The following is a 14,993-nucleotide window of genomic DNA, read 5'->3' as shown; positions in this document are numbered from 1 at the left end:
AGGTAAAATGAGAGTAAAAAGATTAAAAAAGGTGAGTTGCCATTTAAGTATATTTAACTTTTTGTCCTTTGACTGTGTTTATACGTTTTCGGGCTGTCAATTCGATTTCAACTGACTTGTGATTAGGAAATTCTGGTTATCTACGACCGCTAAATGATTCCGATAATGATAGATAATTCAGCATCATTATTTTGGTGAATGTGTTAAAACCCGAAATGTATATTAATTATTTTTGGTGTATTTTATTTCAGCATTTGATTGCTCTAAGAAACACTGGTTTTGTTCTCAACTAATATTTGCTATTTTTGGGATTAAATTATATAGATAGTTGATATAGGCAGGTATTGTGGTGAGGCACAGCTTTCTTAATTTTTATTGACGAATTAGACTATCTTTGACTGTGATATAGTTATTACCTACGGTAAATATATGGAATTCTAGAAATTAGAGATCCCTCCAAATTTTTGTGAATCGCCTTTGCTACTGATCGTGATGGATCTTTGACTACTTTAATTGAATGAATTTCAGATTGACCGAAGGAATATTCTCATTCTCTCTAGCTCTAGATCATTTTGGATTGAGAAAATTTCTAGTTTTGAAATTAATAGTTTAATTGTTAACTTTGGATTGAAAGGTATTATCAATGATAGGATTAATTGACTTAATATTATTAAATTACTGCGTTTGATTAAGATTTAACGTTGACCATTAGACTCCAGGATTTTAAAGGTCAAAGAGAGAAGAAAGAATATTATTATTATTAAATTTGATTTTCACGTTTTGTTTTATTTTTATTGGAATAAAAGCTCTTTCAAATTGTTGTTATTTTTTAAATATCAATATGTTGGGGTTTGTAAAAGTTCGGACAAAGTGTAAATTAAGAATAATCGGAAAAAGTGTTGAGAGATTGAATGACAAGTGAATAGCGTTTCTATGTTATGTTTATTGTAATGTATGAATTTGATTGAAGATTGTGAAAGTTGAGTGAATGGCATAATTGGAGCCGTAAGTTGCTTAAGTGATTAAAGAGAATAAGAGCCAAAAGTGGCTAAATTTAAAGTAATAATTACGGTGTTAAATGGAGTTCATATTGGAGATGGTTGATACCAAAAATGTGATACAAAAATGAACATGTAGAAGAATATATGTTACAAAACCTTTGGGTTGAGATGTGGTACAGGTAGATATCTGAAGCATTGAATATTAAACATATTTAGAAAAAGGATAAAGGTTTTTACGTTGAATAGTAGTCGTTTGTCTAAGTAAAACAGTTTATTAAGTAATACTCGGCAGTTGAAGGATTACAACCTAACCGAATGGCGCAGTCTATCGGAATGAATTTACGCAGATAAATATATTGGAAGATATGAAAGACCTATGTGGAAAAGAACTTGAACTTTGGATTTTGAAAGAATTACGGATATGTAACATCGTGATTAGCCTGTTACAGGTGGAATTTAAACAGCTGAAAACAGGGCAGAATCATACTGGTTACATATCCAGTAGTCTAAATACACCAAAAGGAATTAGTCAACGATTTCAGTATTCGTCGTCTTCTGATTCTACAAGTTTCAGTATTCGTCGTCTTCTGATTCTACAAGTCATATACAAGAGCAATATATTAGATGTAGTAAGTGTCAAAAATTACATTTAAATTCAAAATGTCCAGCTTATGGCAAACGTTGTTGCACTAGATTATATCATTTTGCACCAGCGTTTGCTTTACAATCACCAAAGACAAAAGTAAAGCGATTCAAAAGGTAGGACCTTCAAGAAAGTGGAAACAGTGCCAGAAAATGTTGTATCGAGAACTCCAATGCAAGTTCAGCCACCTTAGAGATCAAAACAGTAGCGGAGAGTATCCATACCATGAAAACATTAAATTATCAATCTGAGGAAGACGTCCAAAGCAACATTCAAAGAGTCATACGCGGTTTAACGAATGGCAGAACGGTTGGTGAAAATCAAGTTATAGTAATCAGTCACAGGCAATCCAACAAGGTAACCAGTTCTGAAGTACAGTCATTATGGTCACATCGTGAACGTAAGAAAATGAAGATGTCTGGAGACAGCAGTAAACGGTTACAATGTAAAAAAGACGAAGTTCTTAATGATCACAGGCAGAGCACGAAGGAGTGATTATATCTAGTGAAGAGAAAGAAAGAGAGCTGATATTCAATCAAAAGCAGGAGGTATTACAGTGTATGTTTCTAGAGTTCGTGACTAAAGATAAAAAGATCCAAGAAATGAGTAACAAATTTATGAAGATGGAACATTGATGGAGAAGCCTAGAAGACAAAAGAAGCCGGGAGAGGAAACCAAAGAAATGTAGATAGAGGCAGCAAAAAAGTCGAAGTATGACTATTTTTTGTTTCGTTTGTTTCAGTAATGCCCGGGAGGATGGTCGAGTTTTTAAAAGTTCAAACAAAGTGTTAATTAAGAATAATCGGAAAAAGTGTTGAGATATTGAATGACTAGTGAATAGCGTTTCTATGTTATGTATATTGTAATGTATGAAGTTGAAGATTGTGAAACTTGAGTGAATGTCAGAATTTGAGTCATAAGTGGCTTATGTGATTAAAGAGAATAATAACCAAAAGTGGCTAAATTTATAGTAATAATTACGGTGTTAAATTAAGTGGATGTTGGAGATGGTAGATACAAAAAAGTGATACAAAAATGAACATGTAGAAGAATATATGTTACAGAACCTTTGGGTTGTGATGTGGTACAGGTAGATATCTGAAGTATTGAATATTAAACATATTTAGAAAGAAGATTAAGGTTTTTTACATTCAATAGTAGTCACTTGTCTAAATAAATCAGTTTATTAAGTAAGAATCGTCAGTTTAAGAATTACAACCCAACAATATATATTATTGGTGAAGTATTAATGTTTTGTTTTTATGCTGAATTATCAATCAAGCAATCTGGAAGTTTGTTTACAGGTTTCGCCTCTCTCTGTAGATCTTCTGCACTCGGAGAAAGATGATGTTGACACGTCAACGTTAACTTGGGTCTCAGTATCCTCGAGATGTTGTCCTCTTAACATGGGCTCTGCTTCGGATAGGAACTCCACCCCCAAAGCTCGTTTGACTTCTTCGTTTTTCCGGCAGAGACTATGAATGAATTTCGAAATAACGTTGGTTCTGGTACGATAACTGAAGATAACAGACATAACTTGTCCATTGTCGAGCATAATCTAATGGTGAAGTATGCAGATTGCAATATAACAGAGGAGCATGTGGTCGGATGAATCATTGTCTTTCATGGAGAAAACAATGTTTAAAATGTGGTCGGATGAATCATTTATCATTGGCATGTCATTACAATACATTTACTTCCAATTCTAATCAACAACAAGCACTGGTAGCGGAGGACAGGCTAGCACTTGATCAGGATGGAAGAAGTCAGGAACAGCAAGAACTAGTCAACTTGACAAATATAATACATTTAGATTCAATATCATGTAGGACAAGTGATGAGCATTCATTATCTATTAGTGAGTTTCAAGGAGGAATGTATGAATTAGTATTCTATGATCAGACAGACCCGAAGAAAGCAGAGACTTCGTACATTAAGAAGGAAATGTCAGATGAATTAATAGCTGACAGACCACAAGTACCTATGCATGATCTTGTCGAAGGAAGCATTGATCAGTACCAGACTTTGGGCGTTATGCAGGACAAGTTAAATGAGTCTCCGGAGAGATCGAAACGTGTGTGAAAAAAATGATTCAATAAAAGTTAGGAGAAAAGTGAGAAGGCAACATCCAGGAACCCGAGGAACATGTTATGACGAGGAACCCGAGGAACATAAGATATGACGATGCTGCAGCTGAAAAGGATATTGTTGAGTCGGACAGGATGCCTGATTTAGAGGTGTTGATTGAACATCTCATGGAAAAGCAAAAGGAAGGGCAGGCACAGATTGACTTTCTGATTGCAAGATGGTATGAAAGGAAGAAAAAGAAGCAGTTCGATGACTGGACAACAAGTGAACCTTATTCGGATTCTTAAGTACCATTTATAGTAGTTTCAATGTTTCTCGAAGGGCGAGGCTCTCTTTCACTTAAAGGGAGGAGAAATGTTGGAATATAAGTGGGCACAAAGTGCTCAATAGTTGAAACTGTCCGTTAGGAAAAAGAGGAATTTGTATGTGCTGATATTATGGTATATGATATAAGATTTAAGTGTATTATTGAGACTCATATTAAGTTATTTTTACGAGGATAATTGAAATACTAGGAACAGGATTAACACGATACAAATGTTGATTATTAAGAGCAAGATATTAAGATACAGATGCTATATGATTTAATGAGTATATGAATGAGTACAGATTAATAAAAAAGGGATGCTAATAGATATGTGCCTACAGTGATTTAATGATTTCGAGATCACACTTAGAATATTGAATATAGAGACATAAGTGTGCTAAGCTAATTTTGAATTAATTGATTTTTTGGACCTAACAATGATTTTCAGCTATATTTCCGTTGACTAGTATCAATAAAAGGCTGACAAATGAACATAAAGTACTTCTTGTAAATGACAAATTTCGCGAAAGTACTTGGAAGAGGCGGGGATATAATTAGACCTCGGGAAAAACAGACGCCCAATTTAATAGTCATTATTTTATGACTTAGGATATTTATTAACATCGAACCTGGCACATAAACCTGAAAAACTATGTAATTCATCGAGATGCGAGTTATTTTCCATACTACTTCTTGTACGACATTTATTCATGTTTTTGTTTTGCCATTTCTCCAATATATAAATTGGAACGTGTCCGTTACATATAAAATCACGTTTTAATTTATGACATGTACGTTGTTAGAAATATTCAAGATTAATTAATATATTTTGTAGGATACTACTACCAGATAGCCTAATATTTTTCTATAAATCTGTCTTTAGAATTATTTTTTTCAAACAACATAATACCATGCTTCGTATTCCTTACATGTACTACCCGCGTACGTACGAACAACATCTAGCTTTTTCCTCTAAAAATATCCATTCTAGGCAAGACACAAATTAATGTGCCAAAATGACAAATTACTAGCTGCTATACGTATAATTTGGAAAGTCACTGTTACTAAGATAAAAAACTTAAATCTTTCAAAGAGTATGTTGAGTAATAAGAAGACTAAGCTTTCGTCTCATTATTCGCTCTTGAAGTGGTTACTAAGAGTTCACAAACTACAATAGCGCTCATCTTGAGGCAGCTAATTGGAGCTTCTGGAGTGTAAAATAATTTACCCTAATTAGCAGATAAGAAAAAAAATATTTTCGTAAAACTCAGAAGTATATTGAAGAATTTATCCACTATAGCTAGTAGACTTTTCTTACGAATACTTTAATTAAATTTACTATAGAAGCAAAAATTAATGTCGAAATCCTAGCATTAAGCAAGGCTGTAAATATATATTATTTCTTTTTCCTGGTTTTAATTTTATGTATACACATACGCTAAGTACTAATGTTATTGTTTTTTTTGTTTTATGATAATATTAGCAGCGCTCAGTTTCTAACATAAACGAAGAATTAATTATACTTTAATGCGAGGGAAAATTTCCACTACCTGGTGAGATATGTATCATACAACATAAATAACTAGCTGGCATTTTAATTCGAAAAAGTTACTCTTTGTATGTCATTATTGTAGTAGAGAAGCCTAATATAAGCATAATAATTCAATGCCAAAAGAGTAACAAAAATCTAGAACTACTTAAACTTCTTCCCGATAAATCAAGTATATCTCCACACACGACCGACGCATACAATGTACCGTTCATTATTTTCCATTATGTATACTTTGGAAGAATCTAACTGCAAACGTTCTGTTCAATTTACGTAAATCTATACTAACCAGGTTTCCAACCGCAGTGTTCTTTTCGGGATTGATTTTAGGATTATTCCCACCTCATTTATTAAGTGCTTTCCGATAGATTTTAATAAATTAATATAATGTAAAATATAGTTTGACTTTTGTGAAAATGTACGCATTCGTATTACAAGGTTTATTATAAAGCGTTTGCTTCAAACTGAGTTTTTCGCCGAAAGTAATATACGTTGTTGTAATGAAAACTTTTATCTCAACAGAGGAAGGAACAAGCTTAATAAATGTCGAATAACATCTTGATAGAGGATGCATTCTACAATATATAATTTCAGGAACACCGTTTACTGCACCCTATCATATGACAACAATGAAAACAGGGACTAGTACTTTTTCTTGTAACGATTCGCGAACCGACCAACAAAGAAACTAATTTGAATTTGATCATAGACCATATAACAAATATTCAGTTATGTGAAATATAATGGCAGGATGTGCTTAGCTGATAGTATTTCTTTCAAACCAGTAATGCTAATTTATAATGCAGTATGCATTAAGATTAATAACAGCAAAATTATATATAATTCTATTTTCGCTCTATTTCGAATCAAAAATGTTATGACACTAAATGCTAAGTTTTAACAATACGCTGATTTAGTATTGTTAAAGGCAGACAGAAAGAAAAGGATAATAAGATTATTTTTGGTATTTTTACGAATAATCAATGTAGTTAATAAAATCAAAATCAAAAGTTTGGATCATTGTGAAATCGTAGTATGGTTTTAGTTTTTTTAAAAATATACTTTTATGAGTGAGAGAAAAATAAGTATATTAGTAGTAAGTTAAATTTTTAGCAAATTCGAAATCTTTATACGACAAAAATTACATGACCTTTCAAATTTCAGGGTATTTTAATGTGCTACTAAATATTTTTTTATTGAATTTTCGCATATATACTTATATTTGAATCAGTAGTTTTGACAATGTCATAAGTCAGAAAATGACGATTTTACTTCAGTTCAACTTTACTTATTTTTCAACATAATGAGCTCATATCAAGTTACTCGTTACGTTCAATAACAATGAACCTCTACTTCTGCAAACATAGGTCGATCATCTCATATGTATTGGGATTTTCAAAATTTAAACATTATTTTGAATTTTTCTCATAACAAAACTTCTCTGACTCACGACCTGACAAAAACTGATGTTGCAATTTTCGCTGAACACCATCTTCTCAAATATATTGACTTTAATTCTCCTTCGGAAATGGATAGTCTTCAACTTAAATTGAGCACTTTGCTACACATTTGTGTCCAATTTATTTATATATATGACAAGTTTTCCAGATGATTCTTATAACATCGGCATTTACCATTACTGGAAATGAATATTTCGCCAATTCCAAGCTTATTACAAAGGGTATTCAAATGGAATTTAAATAAGATACAGGGAGACAAATTTAAGTTGATCAAAAAAATTCATTCCTAATGCATATATCTTGTCTTCTTTTGATGAAGATAAATTAGCAATTGTTAGCAACGAATCTTCACCTGCGGTGAAAGCCATTCTGTTTAACAATTATAACAGTAACTAAAAAACGTAAGCGTCCCCTTTATTGTGAGAGGTATTTCAAAAGATTAAATATTTTCTACATTTGATTATTATAGTGCATTTAGTATTTCTTGTCAACGCTCTTTTTACCTTCCAATCACCCCTTATAGGATCATTTTTGTGATTAACATATTACCATTAAAATATTGTAAAAAAGTTTAAAGGTAGCAGTAATTTTACCCCATTTCTTACGCACAGACAACTAAAAATGAAGAAGCGTCCAAACATTTTGTATTGCTATATGTTCATTATCATTCACTAGGAAACGCTTGGTAACGAGCAAGGACTTCGTTTGAAAGAAACTGTTAATTTGGACAATAGAATGATGACCTAAAAACTAAAACACAACATTGGTATTAGGGTATATATATATTTTAAAACAGATACATCATATACAGTTTCAAAATATTTTACTTATCAGTTTTGATAGGTCGTCCATCAGAAACGCCGTCATCAATATTTAACCAGACCACTTTAAGGTCATTTAGACAAATGAAGGGTGAGACAAATGTCAGCATCGCAATTATAGTGATCAAATATATTATGTTCCATCCATTAATTTTTCCAGGAGTGTTCTTTTTGTAAATTGACTCCAAATACTTCCCCGAAAACGGAATTTTGTAATTGGAATAAGAGTAGCCTAGCCAAATTGTACACTTGGACCATTCAAGGATATTAGGATTAACGCTGTTGCTTTTAAGAGAAGTGTTCTCCAAGTTAGTGAAATTTTTATGGCTCGATAGTGCAAGCTATTATGAAACTATAAGCTAGTAGGATGAATATATTCTATACTTGTGATTTCCATTCAGTTTGTTAAGATATGAACCATTGCTTTCCTCATAAATGTTCAAAGATTATAGTATGCAACGAAATATCAATTTGATTTGTGCTCTACACTATTATAGGTATTTGTACCTTACACTATCATACTCAAAGTCGTTTCTGCTTTCAGACAACGGGTTACTTAGCAGATGAGAAACCTTCTAAATCGTCACTTTGTAATCAGACTGTATTTGAATAAAAGGAAGCATGTGAGTTGACGACACCAAATGGATTATATTTTATGGGGCATGAGTTATGATCTGGATAAGTTTTAGTTATCGTTAAACCATTTGCTGGATCTATTATATGTAATGGTTTATATAGTTGGCATACAACTTATACAAGTTTTCATTTTAAAAGACCAAATGTTTGACGATTTGTCAGTCATTAGTTCTCAAATTCTGTTAAGACTCGGTTGTAAAACAAAAAGCATTATTAATGGAACTGACAACGAAATCGCCACTTTCTTTTAAATTTGTTGATAAAACGGTAGAATTTTCAGTAGAAAGACTAGCGTATTAAAATTTGAAAATCCTAGAAACGAATAAAGCGAATTGTAAACCATAAAAAGACGTCGGAGAAAGTATTCAGCCCATACAAGAATGGACCAGAAAGAGTTGCTGAGCATTAACCTGCTCCTAATCCATTTATATGCAGGTCTACTTGAAACGGGAAAGTACATGACAGACGAGGATATACACAAAATAATTGGGGTGAGCGTTATGGCAGTAAATGCCAACTGTTGACGATATCCCAACTTGTTATATATAAACAAGAACAAGCAACAGTGGTTCATTAATCTTTGCACTATTAATTTGATCTATGTGGTCAATAAAGACAGACATATATGTTTGGGTGACTATGAGATGTAAATAAGGTTGATATTTTCTATTACATCTAGTCATTTGTGTGTATAAACGTACTAAAAAGATGCCGTTAAATAGGCGTAAGTCAATTAACTCAGTTTCTGAGTTTATCTGTATTATGCCTGTTGTGTCCTGCATCTGAGAGTAATAAAGTGTTAGCTTATCATTCGAATGTATCATGACTATTCCTTCAGCAATTCGTAAGTTATAAAGAATAAGCTTTGAAGAATTAATTGTTATTAAATGCAAACTTTAACTATATATGATATTAATTAAAAATATATGTTATTAATTATTAACGAAAAAACACTTACGAGAGTTTACACGCTCGATGTAATGTTTCATTCAAAATACTACTTGTTTATATTTTATATGAACTTAAACGAATTGGTTAGTATTATTTGCTGAATGTAAGACTAAATCAATTATCATTTCAGGTAAAGCAATGTTTAGCCCTTCCAACCCGATGATAACATTTGAAATCACTAACTTTTTATAAGCATAAATCTAATAATAATTCATGCAGTTTTCGATGTAATCATAACATTCTCATAATTTGGTACCTCTACTTACTCCCGGTGAAGCAAAACAGAGGATCTATGACGTGGCATCATTCCAAATGAAAATACTGTGAACATTTGCTTTTCCAACACACACACAAAAAAAATCGGGCTAGAAAGGGTTAGAAACGTTTTAGAATTAGATAATTAATTATTGTGACACATTTTAGTGTGTGTTAAATATAATAATATAAAATTTAAATGTTATTAACAAAAGAAGATAATAATTTATTTTAAATATATGTGAACACTTCCTTTGTAAAGGAATGACATATGTATATTCTTTTCATATTGCAGCCAAATGTAGAAATTGGGGTTTATTCTCTGTTTTCGAGAAATAATTGTTCGTAAATAAACTAAATACCTAAGTGACCTCTGTTTCGTATATATAATTTGACTTAGGAACGTAAATATTTACAGGATGTTAAGTTCGTATATACTTGCCAAGAACTAAATGTGGCGAGTTTACTTAACCCTTAAGTAGCATGGACGAAAATAATCACGTAACTACTATGGAATGGTCTGTCAGACCGCATTGTTGTTTCACATTTCCAGAGTAGTAGTTTCATTGCATATTTTTAAAAATGATATCTTACATATCTTAGTTGCTTATAGAAAAGTAAAACATAGTAATTTCACGATGTAAAAAAGCTTTATAATTTTAAAACAATGAGAAAGAAAACGTAATCAAAATTTCCAACAATGCTTTCATTGTTATTCTAAAACTTTAATTCTTGAAATATTCAATTTCTCTCCGTTTCTATGTAGTCAATTTAACACTAATTTAAAATACACTGTTCTTATAGATACATTGAGAATAAAAAATACAGTAAAAACGGAGAAAAAACATGGAATTGTAGCTTTTTTAAACTTACAGGAAGGTACTGTTATAGTTGTACTCTTACATTTTTTGTAGTGTAAAGGTAATGAATAAAACTTACTTTTAGTTCTTATATGATGGAGAAAGTAAAGAAAATACGTTCTGATGGTAAAGAAAGTACTGCACTAACTTTTCTGACAGCATGCACTTTCTTCAGGTAGGCACTTATATCTTCTTTTTCTGCACTGCAAGGAAATCGGCACCCCACACCGCTGACACGAATGAGTATCTTTGCTTTGCGCTTACAACTCAATTGACAGAAGACTATGTTTTCCTTTTGAAATCCTTATGCGCGATGGTGAGAAACTCACTTTCAAGCTCTTGATTGAAAAACCCAGCTCTCGTGGCAGATGTCCGATCAAAAATCTACGTTCTATGTGAGGACTAACAAGTCCTTTTGCCAACGTTTTCATGAAATCACGTCTTGTCATCACTGCGGACTTAGCGTAGACTTGATGTAAGACATACGCATTGACACTACACGCAACATCCACCAGCATAAAGAAAATTGTCAATGGCTATCGTCTTGTTCGACGACTTGATGTGATGACGACTCGATGACTTGATGTGTAATCTGTAAATTTTTTGTTTAGAGTATCCACTCCGCCTTTACTCATGTTATAAAATGTAATTATTTCAGGTTTTCCAGTCTCTGGGCCATTATTTGATGTGTGGTGCAAGACGTGCCACACGGTAAGACACAAAACTGCTAATAATCAGTAGATAACGAAAGACAACTGATCAGCAAAATACTCACGTAAGTACTATAGTACGTCTCTGAGACCGCTCGACCTTTCCAGCGCCGCGCACAGGGATCGATTACAACACGAACTTCACTATATGTAACCATTTGCTAGACAGGAAGGTAGACGAAAAGATCCACTTGTAGTAGTGAGACTGTAGAAAATATAATGATATGAAAAGTCGCAGCGGCCTGAGAGACGGTCCATAGTACTTACGGGTTAAATGTTTCTTAATCTTGCAGTTTAGTTTCACTGAAATGTGGTATGTAGGGTTTGCATGCCTTCATTAGATGCAATGGTGGAAAACGATAACTCCACAATTGTCAATACGTATTATATCTAGTACACTTTTTACCAGCTTGATTAATTAAAATAATTTCGTACAGTTAATTATTTTATTTTGTTTCTTCCAGAAGATATATGTTATGAATATTAGACAACACTAAAAGGGAACAATGTTATATTTACGAACCTACGTTCAAGAAACATCATTCCATGGATTTAGTTATTTACTTGTAAGAAGTGAGACAACATCTCGGAAAATATTGTGGATTTTTTCGCTGATAATGCTATCATGCTTCTCCATTTGGGTTGTTATGGACAGTTGGATTAGGTTCCAGGAAAATCCTACTCTAACATACAGCAAAGTACAACACGGCGAAAAGCGAAAAAATCTTCGTTCACTAGCTGTATACATGTGTCCGCAAGATGTTTCAGATGATAAGAATTTTATGAAGTTTTTTAGAAGGTAAGGAATTCGCACAAATTTTACGAATTACAATTTCTGACACTCTCGCAAACCATGAACGGATACAAAAGAAAGTCTCACGTAGCAGTTTGAGGCGTACGAGTGATTCGAAGCGCTGTGAACTAGGATATCATATACAAAATTTCAACAATTTTAACAGCATTAGTTTGAAGCAGAGTTGTCAAAACTCACGAACTATAAAGCAATATAAAGTGAATAAAAATCACTTTTACTAATGCTTTCATGTCCGCAAAGTAAAGAGCATAATTTTCGTTGTGTTGACGATAACTGTTAGGGAATGAAATACAATATCGTAAGGCCACCGTCCATCAAGCTCGATGTAACTTTATCATTACAGGAGTAGTGTTTTCTCACCTCGTCTAAAAACGATACTATTTTTGTGTACTTGTCTTATATATATACACAAAGAGTCAGTCCGGAATAATTGCACACTATTATATTTGAATATTTCTATATATTAAGCGATTTGAGTCCCTTATATTAAATAAAATTCCAGAGAAATCTTCTATATAAATATATTATAATGTATGAAACGTTTTAACAGAATTACGCCGAATCTCATTATATGGTAGAAAATTTATCTTGACACTTCCTTTTAAACTTTTAGCTTACAGTCTTTTATGTATCAAAATTTAGCTTCGAGTTCCTCTTGAGTTTCACACGATAAAGTCTTTATGTGTCACACATACAAACATCGGTGGAAGAAATTTGCTCAATTGAATAATAGTGAATGTTGTATCTGCGAACCTCAAATCCTAAACGAATTTACAACATACGATGAAAGAAATGATTCTTGTAAACTCTCAAAGGTGTTGGAGGATAAATTAATATTACATCTAAGTTGGAAATAATAACAATAATTTATTTGCGATGGAAATGCCTCTGATAATGTGTATTCACATCCTTGGATTTTGTAAATATGTTGAAAACTTTAAATCATTTGGTAAACAATTTCAAATTATTTAATTAAGTTCATTTTCTTATTATTTGATTTGGTGCCATAAGAAATCCATTTTAATGGAGTAGAATCTAAAAAAATAACTAGGAGATTATCCTAGCAAACTACATACATAAATAGATAGGTATATAGTTGGATAGTTATCGTATATATGTAATATTTCGATTTGTTAATAATAATTTTTTTATATCCATTAGAAAGTTTGCAAGTGAACCCAAAACAAATAGGAAGCACTATTTTCGAATTTTGAAGCGTATAGCAAATATTAATGGAAATAATATCTATAACTTAACTGCGTATGAAAACTATGAGAACTTTCAATTTCCTATGAGCGAACTGTACAATCAGGTAAGTATATACTGTCGTGTGTATCTAAATTTTAATAATAATTTAGTGTGAAACCACATATAAAATTTTGACTGTTGTTTTGCTTTGAGCCGTCGCAGTTTATGAAACTAATATTCGATAATAATTTAGCCAAAATATTATTATATCTTATGAAGGGTTGTCTTCCCTTTATTCTAGGGAAGATTTGATCCTTTCTGTTCATCTTCTGAAACATTTATTGTCTCGCTGTAAAATATTTTTACTTTAAGAGTCACCCTTTAATTAATTAAGAAGAAACACTCTCATATTTGATTCCATTTCTCAACATAGTTCTTAGTTTTATAACAGAGATTAGGAGTTTATACGACAAATTCAATTTGACTATAACTACATCAATCACTGTTTTCTAAAGAATACCTATTTTAATGACTGCGCTCAACTGAACTAACATTGAACCAGTATTTTCGTTCTAAATGTTTGCCCTCTCCATTTATCTCCGACATGCTACAATTATCTTCACCTTGAACTATTATCATTTATTGACATGTTAACTGAGCTCGTTTAACTGACATTCTTGATAGTTATTAGAGTTGATATTTTTCGTCCACAATTTAAATTCCTTTAACTGACGGTCTCAAACCTGCCATAAAGTCTTTTAAAAATCGCAAATGCCTCAACAAAGTCACAATATTTCTTCTAAATAATGGAAAACTCTAATTAAGTTGCAGTTATTTAATTTTAAATTTAGAAATTACGAATTGATTTCCAATAATAATGTAACTGACATTCTAAACTAGAAAAATATTGGGCCCTCGAGATGAATTACATTTATAGTAATGAATGTCATAGGAGAAAAATCATATAATAGTCATCAATCACAACTATTATTATTAGTATTAAAGGTACTAATTATATAATTAGGAGACCCTATGCCTAAATTTCAAGAATCAAGAATTTTCACATTTCCCCTTTGTGCCACATCAAATGCTGCTTTATTCAGTTTAGTTTCACAATTTTTATTGTATAAATATCTCCACATTAATTTGATAACTGAAACGCATAGGTCCTAGAATTTGTAGGTAGTCGAATCATTACCATTGACAATAGACATAATATTTACCGATATTTTATATGTATAAATAATATGGTACTTGTACGCAAACTGGAGTAAAAATAATAAAGCAACACTTCTTTATAGCAGACACATTGTTCTTTATTAGGCGATGCAAGTTAGTTGTTCTTCTTGATAGTTTGTTCTGCGGAGTACTATAATACATTGTAAATTATTTACGTAGATGAAATCATGAAAAGCAAATGAAGGATAACAACCTGGATACACAATACACAATTGAGTGTCGTAAAGAAAATAGACCAAATTGCCCACCCTAGGGACTTGTACTGTTAACAAGATCAACCTAAATTAATTACTCTAACTTAAGTAATGTGCAGTGAGAATACAGTATTAACTAAGCAATGCACTTAACAAATCAACGAATAATTACTAGGAAACGACGAGTCCTCACTTAAATGTGATTCAATTTTATACTGGTAATTAGCCAAATTTCAATCCTTTTTACTATTAAAGAGTTTTGTTTTTGAAAGATTTA

The sequence above is a fragment of the Thermobia domestica genome, chromosome 14 (genome assembly GCF_964235325.1).
Source record: "Thermobia domestica chromosome 14, izTheDome1.hap1.1, whole genome shotgun sequence".
Classification (NCBI taxonomy): Eukaryota; Metazoa; Arthropoda; class Insecta; order Zygentoma; family Lepismatidae; genus Thermobia; species Thermobia domestica.
The sequence above is the reverse complement of the archived record's forward strand: the minus strand, read 5'-3'. Positions refer to the sequence as shown.